At 36.1% G+C, this 14,561-nt stretch overlaps 1 protein-coding gene and 1 non-coding gene across 7 annotated transcripts in view; one reads left to right on the plus strand and one right to left on the minus strand.

Annotated features, from left to right (window-relative positions):
* The window catches only part of LOC122568784 (lachesin-like), a 473,901-nt gene that overhangs the window by 127,979 nt on the left and 331,361 nt on the right, over positions 1-14,561 (plus strand). The window contains exon 1 of one of the 6 annotated variants that reach the window (XM_043728946.1): positions 12,370-12,391. The exons of the other annotated variants lie outside the window; for them this stretch is intronic. The gene's annotated coding sequence lies outside the window, so the exon portion shown is untranslated. Of the gene's footprint in view, positions 1-12,369; positions 12,392-14,561 lie in introns of those variants that run through there. 6 annotated transcript variants of the gene reach the window in all.
* LOC122568840 lies at positions 6,452-6,598 on the minus strand. The gene has a single exon (XR_006317214.1). It is a non-coding gene; the product is annotated as a U4 spliceosomal RNA (small nuclear RNA).

Raw genomic sequence — 14,561 nt, forward strand, 5'->3', positions numbered from 1 at the left:
TAAACGTAATTTAAATAGCTATCTTCTTGCCAGCCTGTGCTACTCGCTCCATTACACGTTCATCGACGATCGCGTAATTCATCGATCACCGAAATCGATCAGAAAGAAGGCAACGAAGAAGAAAGAAGCAATGGGTTTCATTAAACGTTCCCTAGACGGTTTCTATCTCTGCCAATTTCATTAAATCCATGAAGCCGGTCCCAGACGTATTTAGCGCCGGTTTGCGGCGTGTTTCTGTTCCTTGGAGCAAAAGGCCGGTCGAAAAATACGAGCGCGCCGGGAAACATGCCGGTCCCGTAATTAACCAGCCAGAAAGATTAAAGAGGTTGGAAAGCTCTTTTCCCTTGTTCCTTTGTGGCATAGCTGCAGGACGTTGCCTCTTATTTAGATTCCCTGGCCACCGATGCCAGCCATTTTTGCCATATTCTGTGAACACTCGTAAACCACCATTCCTTCTCTTTCCCCCTGTTACGTCCAGAACGCACAAAAGAGCACGCGATGTCTTGACGATCGCAACAAGAAGCTATTTTGAAATTGGAATCTCGAAATATTGAGCCATGAAGCAGACGGTATACTCTTTAGGATTTTAGTATCTTTCGCAACTCGATAACCGAGGATATGTTATGAATTTGATATTTTCATGGGTAATTTAAAAAACACATATAACGGTGAGAGTTATCTTGAAACAAGCACGACTCAAAATAGGTCACTTCATCACGCATTCTCGCTTTATCGGAAAACAGAACACGGCATCTTATGAATATGGCAACACCAAAGAACACCATCGAACATTTGCTTTGCTACGGCACCAAATTCGAAGACACAAGACGCAACTTAGAGATACTCGATAATATACAATCGTTTGTAAGTAATAGAACACAATGTAAGAGAATTCTAAGTTTCCTAAAAAAGAAAACAGACCTTTTGTACCGTCTATAGAAGCCTACAAACCGTACCAACTTGCTAAATAATTAAATACTAATTAACTAAATACTAACAACATCACTAACGACAACTGTACCAAACTTAGCATGTAATTATTTTGTGTATCTGTATTTAGTACAGATATATTTATAGAATACTTGCAATCGCAGTCGCTAGTACCTCACGGGGCAATTAGAGCGCCGGTAAGCAATAAATAAAAGAGAATTACGAATTATCGAAGTTTCTGATTTGAAGGAAATCCTGCAACTTTGTCGAAAATCCGACAATCAGGGTGCTGTAGATTTGAGGATTAAATTATCGACAACGATCAATCAATATGCATTCCGAGCGTACCAAGGAAAGCTTGGGTATTTCAATTAAAATGCACATCAAACATCTTTTAGCATTCAGGTTGCAAACATCGAACAAAGCATACAAGATACGTTCGATTATTCAAGATTTTAACCGGCCAAATTTTTGTAATTTTAAGAGACAGAATTTGACCGTATAAATCGATTGAAAAGAACTGCAAATGAAATGTCGTGTTTGCGCGCACCGTTGACCCTCGACAAAGGGTCATCGTCGAAGAAAAACTTTTCTCCCTCTTCTGGTATACCTTTTGGGAGGTTTTTGTTTCCGTGCGAAGAAGATTCTCCAACTCCTCTGAAGGAGACCGCGATCTCCAGAAATTGAGTGCGTCGTTGGAATCGTCGGTGGTGAAAGCACCCATGGGAGAATGAGGGTTTACCGCCTACGTTACGTTGGCCGCGTTCGCGATTCCAGCGTTTATGAGGTTTTGTCCCTTTGTAAGTGGCGCTGCCGGATTTCCTGCAATTGACGTGGTCTCGGGGGAAAACATCGTGTTTGCTAATGCGTGTTTGTTGTGTATATAAGTCATCGGGATGAGGTACTCCCATGATCGAAGCAACGATTATTACGGGAATATACGTGGTATTTGCCTCGTAGTTGAGTCGAGTATTACCGTTTACTGTGAGTACGGTGCATCGAAAGTGGCATGACGAAGATGGCGATTTATATTGAAATTGGTTGTGCGGCTATATAAATATAAATATTGTAACAAGAGTGGATCACAAAGATCGTCAAAAATCCAGAAGCCTAATGGCGTGCAAGAAGCACATAACAAATTCAAAATGTTTTCATCTTTACACTTTTTATGAATTTATTCGATATACTGTGATGGGTTGCCATATTTGAATTTTCGATGAAGTATAGTAATTCTACGGCATCTCAGAGAATTCAGGGTTTGCATACTTTTTACAATTTTTTGTGTTTATAGATTTTGGGCGAGGATACTTCTTCTAATGTATGGAATACATTTTATATGTTATCGTATCAGTGTAGGTAATAGTTAGGTGAATAGACCTGACTAAATTTATAACTCACTGATAAACAGTTAATATCGCTAAAGTAATCAGACTTCAGACTATTAACCCTTTGCACTCGGAATTTTATTTCAATCTTGTTACCAGCAGCACCAAACGCTTTCAAGTGTTTTATTCGAAATTTACTTGAACTAAAAAATAAGACAATTGAAATAAATAAAGGAAGAAAGAAATTCACTTAAACACCAGTTTTATTCACACTATGGTTGTATCTTGTAATTTTTAAGTGTATGATATATCTTGAAACAATTTCCAGGATGCAATCCTGATTTTCTTTCACAAAAAAAAGATGGGACTGAAAGAATGTCGAGTGGAACTCGACAAAGGAGCTCCGGAGACAAAAACTGATGTCGAGTCACACTCGACATAGGACTGCAAAGGGTTAAACGTTCTAACAATTCGGCTTCGATAACTCAAGCAGATTTGAATTCCCTATTTAAACTTAATATTAATTTGGTGGTCGAGTTTTACAGATGACACAGCTCGTAACAATATACAGCGGCTTGTCGAGTTAAAATTACTCTCCTCGAATAAATTGTAACAGAAACGTAAACGACTACCTTCCCTTCTCGTAATATACAGCGTGAGATTCCTTTTAGTTAACGTTGTCAGAATTACAAGATTCCTTTATAACTATGACCATATTAGCGTACGAATATCTGTTCACTTTTACGATATATGCAACTAATCTCGTAATTTTTAAATCTTATGTACAGTAACATATAAGCATATAAGTAGAAAAAATGCGTTGTACGGTTATATCAGATAGAATTTAATTTAGTTTGTAATTATTATCTAATATATATTATTTATATTTCTAAATCCTACTGGTGGAAAAATATTCCTTGTTTTTTACTTTTCTCCGTTATAATTGATATCGACTTCCGCAATTATTAGCACTTGCAGTCGTAGACTAATTTCGAACCACTTTCACGCCAAGTATACGCCAAGTGTAAGCCAAGTTTCTGCATAGAATCAAATTGTGCAGTTTAACTGCAGTATTGACTTTCCATCGTGCTATTCCTTATTAACGTATGAGAAATTTCAGATTCATAACGTGGGACAGCGTCTGCTCAATAAATATGTAAATAGAATTTTTACGACCTCCTCTCTTCTCCAGAGAATGAGAATCTTCATTTTTGATCTGGGTGAATCTGAATCAATCGCTATCGAAGCGAAGAGATATTCATAATCCCACGAAATTACTATTAGTATCGATTTCGAAGTCTATGTTTGTTACAGACTAATCATATGATATTTTACAGGTATTGGCTTGGCAACTAAGTGATTGCGGATTTTGTCAATACCGCCTAATGACAAAATCCGCAATTACTCAGTTGCCAACCCAATACATGCAGGTACAAAAATCTTCCATGTATGGAAACATGTATAAAAATATTAGTTTTCACAGAGCTTTAAAAGTAGGTCAGAAAATTATATCCGAGTATTTTATTGTAGAAATAAAACACTCATTCGGAATGTTTAATTAATACATTCTCCGTGATATAGAATCAAATAACAGTCTTTGTCCATCTAATAAAGAGTTTGCTTTCGATGTTACATATTCACGAGTCGTAAATGTTTGAACTGAAATTCGTAAGTTTAGAATTTGTGTAATAATTTTCCATTAAATTTGTGCCGTAATTAACACTGTTCTTCTATTATGTGTATTATGTCAAATCGTTCGTTCAAACATCTAATTATTATAGCACAGCGTAAAATACAATTTATGCGATAGCGTGATTCAAACGTACAATCATTCGCGAAAGTATTTCAACAATTATCCTGGAAAATTGTTATTGTATCGGATACATTACGCGCGTCATATAAAACACCTTGAAGCATTAACATTCTAATAAGACAAGACTAGCGCGATTATATTGGTAATTTTATGTTATATTATTAAGAATATTATATTGGTATATTTGAAATATATATCACGATTACAAGATATTTACTGGGAACATGCACTAAATTATTAAAGATGGGTTCCATTAATATCGAAGCTTATTAATATACCGGATAATTAAATGTTCAAATACTTTTGTATCCTCAGCAAAATATATAGACATTTACACCGAATATCTTGTAATTGTTATGCACATTTTCATTGTAATGTTAATGAAATTTCCAAATGTTTCGTATTGTACACACGATATATATTCGCAAAAGCCGAAAGATTTCTAGTATCCATATACTTCCATGAGCCACTGTATAAACACGATATTACTTACGGAATAATATACCTTCTCAAATAGTCTGCACAAATTCGAACTACGAGTTCGCGCGACTTTATCGTTTCTCCAATAATTTTCCAAAATCTGACTGGCTGGCGAGCAATCTTGGAGATAGTCCGCAGAGGGAAACGGGCGAGAAATACCAGTCGTATTATTAAACGCGAGCTTGGGATACGTGGAGAAAAAAAAGGAAAATTGCCATGTGGAGATTCTCGTCGGACACGCCTCCTGTATCTTAGCCAGCTTCTCCAGTTTGCAATTTACTCGACGCTGGAAAAAGTATACGTTTCCGTTATTTACCATTCGTGTAACACGAACAGTCGGTTCAAAGCATCCACCAGTATACATATGTATACTTTGCCTCTTCATGATCGCCTCTGTTTCCTCTATTATATCCTCGTCAATTTATGCTTTCCAATATCGAGACTCTTTGCCTTTGAAGTTGCAAAAACACGATTTTACGTGATTTTCGTAGTATACAAAAAATAGAAGGGTGAAAAGAGGGTAGAAGGGAAAAAAGGGTCTACGAATTTCTTCTTACATGTAAATATGTAAATTGCAATATGAAATTTAAATATACGATAATATATATATGGAAGAAATTCTGATTTGAGAATAAAAATATATATTACATGCGTGAAACATCGAAGATACAAAATTTTTATTGACGCATTCATATAAAAATATTATATTACGTGTAGTCGAAAATATCGAATAGACAATGCAATATATTTGTAATATACATTTCAATACAATATATAGTAATATAAATTAATGTGCAAGAATATATTAAATATCTATGTTGAAACAGAAGAAATGCAAAATTTTAATAAATTCATCAATTCGTGATATAGAAATATTAAACATAGTTGAAAAATTGGTTTGATACAGGGAATAACAGATATCTGTGATGAGACACGAAGCACGCGAAATTTTAATAAATCCAGTGATATAAAAATATTAAAGAAATATGGAAGAAATAATATATGTATTATAATCATACGTTGTCTGCATTATTCGCAATTGTAAAATAAATACATGCGACGTAGATAGAACAAACATGCATAACACGTGTTTAAAAAACCTGTGTAATAAATTACGTAACGCGAGTAAAACATTAAGGTTGAGAAGATTAGAAAAAGCTTTAAGAATATGCTGGAATTTATTCATTGACCTGTTTCAAATTTTAAGCTGCTTACCAGCTGTCCTAACATTCATAGCAATTAGCAAATTATGCTTTTTATTTAGAACGAAAGGGTGTTAGGTTTATCCGATGAGATTTAAAGAAAAAACTCTAATCCCTAATATGCATACGACGTGATAAAAATGTTAGCGCGTAAGAAACAATCGTTTTAATTCAGTGAAAAGTACTTGAGTACACTCGGAAAAGAGAGCACACACAGCATCTGTAATATTTCATCATCTTTATTTTGAATATTTCTCATCCACGCGGTAAACATTAACATACACAATGGAAATCCTGTTCTATAGTGTGCTTTAATCCTTTAATCGCTCATGAACTCTACAAATCTGGTTGTACACCCTCCTCGGAAAACCACCTTTGTATTTTAATAATACAACTACCGCAATTGTCGCTTATATCATCTCGCAACCATCTCGCTCCTACATACAATATCTCCTTTTCTCATTCTTATCCGATTTACATTGTAAATGGCATTTTCATAGAAAAAGACTGTGAACCTCGGGCATACCATCATTTTTCAAGAGACAAAGGATAAAACCGGTCCAGAACAAAAACCATACAATTCTCGTTGAAGCTCAGCAAAAATAGGAAAAACAACAAAAAAAAGAAAAAAAAAAAAAAGAAAAACAGAGGGTCGAATTAAAAAGATCCAGAATTCATTGAAACTGCGTTCGATCACTGATATTGCTTTCAATTACGAAAAAGGTCCTGGAAAAAAGATTTCGAAACTACCATTCTCTCGCTCAACTCTTCCCCATATTGTTTTAAACTAGCAATAATCGCACCTCGATAGAACCCCATTGGTTACGATATCGCCACCGCGCAAAGCCCTTCCCCATATCGATCGGTGCAATCATGTTTAACATAAAACTATCGTTCTCTTCGAAACGGTGTTTTTATTTTTATACATAATAAGCTTTCTTAGAAGATAGTTGCGTTTAATTATCGCTGTATTGTAGACGTTGTAACGCGATGCATAAGATCGGTCATGCGTCTGAAACATCTGAAACGAAAACCTGACAGCTTGCAGGACTATTCCAAGTTCGTTCGCGCCACTTTGACAGTAGAAGAGTCACGCTTATACATTATTCATATCGCAAGGGATGAGAGCGCGAGATACATTGTACTTACGAATATCAATATGCGTGATTTCGAGATGCCCTTATTTCTAGTCAAAGAATATCTGCGGCCAACTGTCGATCGTTAGCGCGAGAAACTATCGGTCTATCGATAACCAGATTTCCGTATCTTTTTTTTCATTGATCACGCGAATAAATCATTCTGTTGCATCGTTCATTTGCCATCTTTCTTAATCATTTCTATTAGGCGTGTGCAAACATCAGCGCGTGTAAAATATTTATCCTATGAGATTAAATTTGCCTTTTAAATTTTGTTCCATTTCTATCAGTAGAGGTCTTTAAAAGCTGATCAACTTAATTTTCTGATAATTTCTCAATTTCATTATCCAGATATATTATCGGTATTCGATTTATTTCTTATCTATTATTTTTACCTTCATTAACTTTATTAACGTGATTATTTCCGTAAGTCCGTCCTTTTCTTTTTTCCCCCCTTTTTTCTTCTTTTTACGGAAAATGGCGTAACGGTGATGAACTCGTAAATAAAGTTTTCAAAATTGCATTTGTAACATTATCGTTCCCTTGCATTTTTCATAGTAGAATTAATACTATTAATAGTAGACTTTCTCAACTTACGGAATTATACGATATAACTTTTGAACTGTTTAACCATCGATCGTAAAAGAGAAGGAATTTCCCATCATTTTTTCATTATCGAGCCTCGCGAATAATCAGAATATTCATGTAATTTTCTTGTATGCGCTTAAATTTGGATAAGCGCCATGAACGTTCTGCAGATATAAATTTAGCATTTCAAGAAGATTAAAGACTTTCTTTACTCCGTCTGGACAATATTTTAATATACAAATGTATATTAATTGTATAAATTACTTTAAGATCAAATGAAGAAACTGTAGCAGTTCTATTTCGAGAAATTTCCAATTCTACGGTTAATAATTCTTACGAACCTGAAATAATGAAAGTAATTAGTCGTTGAAACGCGTGCAAAGTACTTTGATTGAACATATTATGTTTCGAAGAAAACGAGAAAATTTTATTTTAAACAACGGCATATACATTAACCTAATAATTTATATTTCATTGTATTATTTTCACGAAGCTTGATACGCTCGTTGCTACCTGTTTAATATTCAATTTCCTTTATGATAGTAATCTGAACATATGAATACGAGATTTTTACAATTTTGTTTATTTTCTAAGGAAGAACTTTCAATATGAGATATTTCTGGTGATAGATGCGAAGAGATACAAAAAATAATAGCTACATCGGTTTTTAAAAATTGAAGCTATTTTCGTTTTTACACGTTTGGTGGCAATCTGAATTAATTACCAGGCGCATGACAAATGATTGGAATAAATTAATTTGCCAATAGCAGAATTGCGTGAATTTCAAGAAAGCACCTACATAATAACGTTCGTTATTTACGAGTTCGTTTATGTTACAGTGCTAGCACGTTGCATATAAATTTGTTGGACATTGACAAGTCTGCCAATAGTTAGTACAGCGTTATATTTGTACGTGCTGATACGTCTACCGATATTTCATCGTACATTTCCCATATTCGCGTAATTTTATTTAATATAACGTGTCCAGCTCATAGCGTCGTTTCATAATATTCTATACGTCAAAATTATTCACGCGTGACAGAAAAAAAAAAGATCGCGTATTTGGCGGCACCAACCAACCGTATAAAATAATTCATTCAAACTTTTAGCGAGTAGGTTATCTAGAATTAAAAATCGTTTTTCTTTCTTCTTTTTTTTTTTTTTTAATCAACTCGTTTCATTCGAACGATTGTCCGTCACGAAATTTTCATGAAAACTGTAGGTAAAAGCTGTCTGGCATGGTAACACGTACTCGGCTGTGTAAAATTCTAAAACGAGAGTGGCAAAACGCGATGAATAAAATCAAAATTTTAAGATTTTGACACGGTAAACCATGGAATAATGGGAATAAAATTTATTATTGCCAGCGTTGAGCCGGCAGCGTTAAAACGGCGCTGATACGGCGAAGATGATACATTAAACCGCTTTTGCAATATTTCACGGATGCACCATTATTCTGTTTTAGTACTCCATTTTTCCCCAGCCGCGTATATCCTTCTTTTCGTTGCCGGTTATCGTATAGTTTAAGGTAATCCGACCGGAATTCGCAATAATTTATGACGCGTGTTAACATCCTGATGGCGTAACATTCGTAATCGATCTTGTAATAATAACTCACGGTTGAAAGGAATAAGTTATACGATTTAAGTGGATACCATGATATAGCGTAATACTTACAATTATTTCGTTCCTTTTATCGGTAATATATTCATCTTATTGTTAGGAACGCGATTAATTTAAAATGGTCAGTCTCTTAAAATTGTGTGCAACAAAATGTCCAATTTTATTAGATGGACGATAAATTCGTCGAGTTTACAAGTCATACACGATTTTATATTTCATAGTCGAAGTACGAACTCCTTTTTAATTATTGGAAATAAAATGTATGTATTTCTCCTTTTTCAAAAAATGTCTGCATTTCGATAATGGTTAGAGAAATGTTTCAGTGAAATAACCGGCAGCACTGTTATAACTGGGTCAATTGCATATCTTGAGCAATTGGATCAATATTATTAGTGAAATTTTACAAATTACCAGTTATCGATGTTGATAAATTCTTTTCCCGATAACATATCTTAGGAATAAATTTGGCAAAATTGCAAGAGAGTCGATCGTTTTATTTAATGTAAACTTGTGAAATTGTAAAAACAATTCCATTTGTGCAATGGAAATCTATAACCAACGATTTATAACTTGTTGATGCACAGATATTTGGTAGAGCACGAACATTATGCAAATTCATTGTATTTACGAGCGTGAGGAAATGGAAACTATATAGAAATTTATTTCACTCGGTGAATATTATCACGAAGATTGTACTTTGAATAATTTACACATTTTTGCATATTATTTATTTACTACGTTTCTCATAAATGAAGATCACAGAAAAATTACTTCTCAAGTACATTTCTGTCTTTTTGACTTTAAAGTAGCTTTATGACTAACAAATAAATATTTTAATATAAAATCGTCAAAAATGTAAATTCCTGTTGGATTAAAAAAGGTGCTCGAAGGAATTTTGTAGAAAGCGCTGCTACAACTGTTAAGACAAGCAATATTTTAATATCAGGATAAGCTATATTTCTTAACATTTTGAAGAATATAGACAGATTATTTCTTGTAAAATTATTTTAAAATTATTTTTGAAAAATATATTATATTAAAAATTAATTTAAAATTATTTCCTCAATAGAAATTTTCAAATATAGAAACATTCGCAACCTAACAATTAATTTCTAAATTATTCTCTCTAATAAAATCTGCTTGCTTTAGGATACTAATAAAACAAAAGTATCTGCAGCTACCTTATCGACAAAAAGTATCTCGGCCCATTCTGTCGATCGAAACAATCGCAACGATGTTAATTCCCTATCAGAATAAGTCGTGTGGCAACCACGGCGACCTCGGTGAAATTCTTTCGAATCGTCGTATACACGTCGGAACAATGGTTCCCTCAGCCCCTTTATCGCACAATTCCACCGGGCAGAAATGTCATTTCTTTCGCGGAGGTTGCTCATTGTGGCCGCCATGAATCGGCAACAAAAGCCGTTGTCAAAGTACTTTCGGCATGCGAACAAGAAATTATTACGTAGCAATGGAGCGCAGCTCGTTCGTGAAAGCAAGAAATAACGAGCTCCACACTCTAATTACTCCCGCATCGATACGAACCAAGGAGGGAAAGATAGAGAAAACTTTCCTTCGTTTAATTCTTTGCCGGAAATGGTATCGCTGCGCGCGCCCTCGTGTTCGCCAAGTCACCACGACATTGAAACCAGCCGAGTATTTTCACTCTGTAATAAGGTCGACGGATATTTTGTTGACAATAAGCTGGCGAGCAATAAATGGCGAGATAGCGACGAATTGAATACGTTTTCGGGGTAAAGAGCGAAGAGAAATCGCACAGGCGATGGACTAAATCAAAGAACTGGGGCAAACTGCGGCCGCTCGATGGCAGAGAGCAAAAGAAGGATCTTTCGATTAGCGGATTCAATTAGAAATTGTATTTGTCGCGAACTCGCAGTTTCTACCGTTTCTCTTCTTTTCCTGCAGATTGTCATTTGTGAAATTTTCTGATTGTACTGGGAAAATGATACCTACGTTCTGGATATCGAGGTTAAGGAGGAAAGGTTCGTTGGTTATATGGGTACCTTAATCTGTGGTAATTGTACGACATGGCTCTTTTTCTCATTGCGTTTATTTCGTACGTTTTCAATAAATATATTCTAAGTAACGTGGTATACAGTGGCTCACGAATACTTGTTCTCTATCGAATCGATAATTTCGAAGGATCCATGTTACTAAGATTTTTCGCGTAATATCTTCTTTGGAATAGTTCCATTCTCTACTTCATCTGTGTATACTAATATCTATTTTCTTCTCTGTTTTTAGGTAAGTTTTCGATACTGAACATCTGCATGTTTCACTAACCGGAGACCCTGTTATGTGAGTAAAAATCTGAAAATTATAACGTTTCGTGTATAGTGTAATTATTTAGAGAATTGTCGTAGGACCATCATAGAAGGACTAACTACGTACCAAGTTATCCAAACCATTCAACTCCTATCCAACACATCCATCGATGCCATCAACAATTTCTAAGATGTTCTCGAAGATCAATTTAAACGAGACGCTTTATATACGTACCCTCGTGCTGTCAACTTTTTCAAAAGGACTATCTCCTGTCTACTTTTCTATCCTGCCATCAAACGATCTACTTTATCCGAGAAAAATCAAACAGGGTGCGCTACCATCTCACCCGATGTGTCTTTCTCCGATCGAGATTTCAGTCAGCCGAAAAACAGGTCCGTGCTCTGAAAACATGCCTCCCGGCGTGGTTCGCGTTATGTCTTTTGCTTCGGGCTATTATGCTAACGGTGTTTCCCGTGAAAACGTTTTCAAACGCTAAATTCGCTATTTATATTCTCTCGACACAGTTTGGAGAAGCAGGTTGACACACGTGCAAAGACTCTTATATAGAGGCTAGGATAGATCAATCTAGAATAGATTGTTAAACGAAAGAAGATGCGTGTGACTAGGTTTCTAGGCGCGTTTGCGACAACATCGGCCCCGAGGAAACATTTCGGCGTCTCGACGTCGCAAAATTTCCTATTTATATGCCCGCGGGCATCCGGGATTAGGACACTGACTGCCGTTGAAGCATCGGCATGCATATGCAGCCGAGTCCTCGGCCAACTTCTTAAGCAAACGGGACGTACGATATGGCGCTCTCTACCTTTGTGGATTTTCGCGGAAACTTTGGCCATCGCGATGACCAACTTCTCTGTTCCCGTGTTTGCGACCGGCGAAGACTTTGGTTTTGAATTAGTGTTTGGAAGGGCGAGAAGCGGGAGATGAATTGAACGAAGAGAGCTGAAGTGTTGGCAGATGAATTAAAGTTGGTCTTCGGAAGGCGGATTGGTATGGTAATATTTGGCTCGGAATTTGCGACGATCGAGCATTTCGATGGTCTCCAGTTCAAGTCGTTTCATACTGCTTCATTTTGTGTTCATCGCGGATAAGACAGGAGATTTCATTTTCGCCTGTTGAGGTACAATTGTGCGAAGTTCGAGCAATAAAGCACAGAACTGGGAAAAATCAATTTTATTATTTGCATTTGCTGTGATATCGTACGACATCATTCCTCGTCCACGTAAGAAATATTTGAATTAATTTAAAGTTTTTCGAGGGAAAAAATTCGTATTGTTGCGAGATGTGCACCGGGCAACGAAGACTTGTCTTCATGGCGGCGCAAGGGAGAAGCGGTTCAGGAAGATTGGCATCAATATTTCAATCGTGTACATCTGGCACGCAATAGTTTCGCAACGTTGGCTCGGGATATTTCAATATTTTCCTCAAAGGTGGGCGGCAAAGCCGTGCCAGCTTCAATTTGCCATTCTCTAGAACACGTAAGCCTGGCCGAACGCATTTTCGTTTCACCCTTGGGGAGCATACGAGATTACAATTAGAAAGTTCTCGCGTCTCGTCCGCGTTAATTCTACCAATTCCAGCTAGTAATTTTTCCGCCAATTCCGACGGAATTAAAACGAACGCGACGAAAGAGGGAAGCTTTCTGGAAATTGCACGTGTACTGTATCGCGTTTCGGTTTCAAAGAATCTCCATGGCCGGGTCCTACGTCTTTCAAATTTCGAGAAATTCGAACGAAGTGGATACAGCTCCTTGTCTTTTAAGTAAGAAATTAGAAATTATTTTGCGAGGAACGTCAGTTTCATTTTTAAATCTCCTGTGGCGATCCTGGCACAAATTTCGATTAACGTCTTCTTCTTCGAATGAAATCACTTTCTGAAGCATGTAACAGGAAGAAATAAAAAGACGACGGGCTAAAATGACAGAATAATTATAACTGATGGAATTACTTATTAAATGATGGAAAATTTCTAACATAAAAACAGGATATTTTTAAGGGAAGGAACGAGCAAGTAAACAGTTCGATAATGTAATTTACGCGATGTTTACCTTTAAATCTCTTAATAATATCGATAATGAATTTCTCTGAAAATAAAAAAAATTCGTTAACCATAAACTTAAGAACTACAGATTACATCGCAACGTATCATTAAACGCGTCTACTTTCCAATTCTACAGCTTTGATTCTATCTCAGAAATAATTACTCGACGCAATACGATTCTCTTCTAACGTCCCTTAACGTTTTAATTAAAATTTCCAATTTCCTACAAAATATTAGTTTTCCTGAAATCCTTGATCCTTCGCGTCTTTGACATTGTCATGGCAAAGTAGCGGAATATATTCTGTCTCTGTTGCAAGGCCAGTTTAATTCAATATCCGTAATCGTCCAAAACCGTGACGTGGAAAATCTCGAAACGCTCGATCGCCAGGGCAACGGGACGCGCCGAGCAAATGCAGTGTTTCAGCAAGGTGGCCGTCGCCCAGAAATTACCTCGTTCCGTAACCCCTTATTTCGCTCGGCCGTTTTACCAGGGAAATTAATTTACGCAATCAACATACAGATAAGGCGAGCTGGAGCGTGTGCGCAAACAATGCCGGAACGAGTCGAGTTGCCAGCTAGAGAGAACCGAGCGAACAAACGCGTCGACCCGGTCGATATTTCCAGCGCAAAGGATTAATGCTATTAATTTAATAGAGTCGAGTGGGAAAACCTTCTCTCAAGGATTCTATTTTTCGCTTTTATCCCGAATCTCTTTTCTCTATCGTGTCTCGTTTGCCCGGTGGACAAAGTGACTCTTTCCTGTTGGTAGTTTCGTTAGGAGACGGGACACATCTGGAGAAAAAGAGAATCACGTTTGATTGTAAAAAAGAAATGTTCTGTAGTAGAGTGACGTGGTTTAATATCAATAAGATTAAAGTTATTTGAAAACGCCTAAAAGTGGTAAAAGTTATTATAAGGTTGTAGGAAATGTTTCTTTCGTTTTATAAGGAAATAATAGACGCACGATGTTTTTCGTTTTATATTAGTTTATCGAATTATGCACGAATATAATAATAGAAATAGAACGAAATGGATCACACCTAATACAATAAAATAATATAAAACAGAAATTGTTGTCCATCTATTATCACCTTATGAAACGAAAGAAACTTTTCGGACG

The sequence above is a fragment of the Bombus pyrosoma genome, linkage group LG6 (assembly GCF_014825855.1).
Source record: "Bombus pyrosoma isolate SC7728 linkage group LG6, ASM1482585v1, whole genome shotgun sequence".
In the NCBI taxonomy this organism is placed as follows: Eukaryota; Metazoa; Arthropoda; class Insecta; order Hymenoptera; family Apidae; genus Bombus; species Bombus pyrosoma.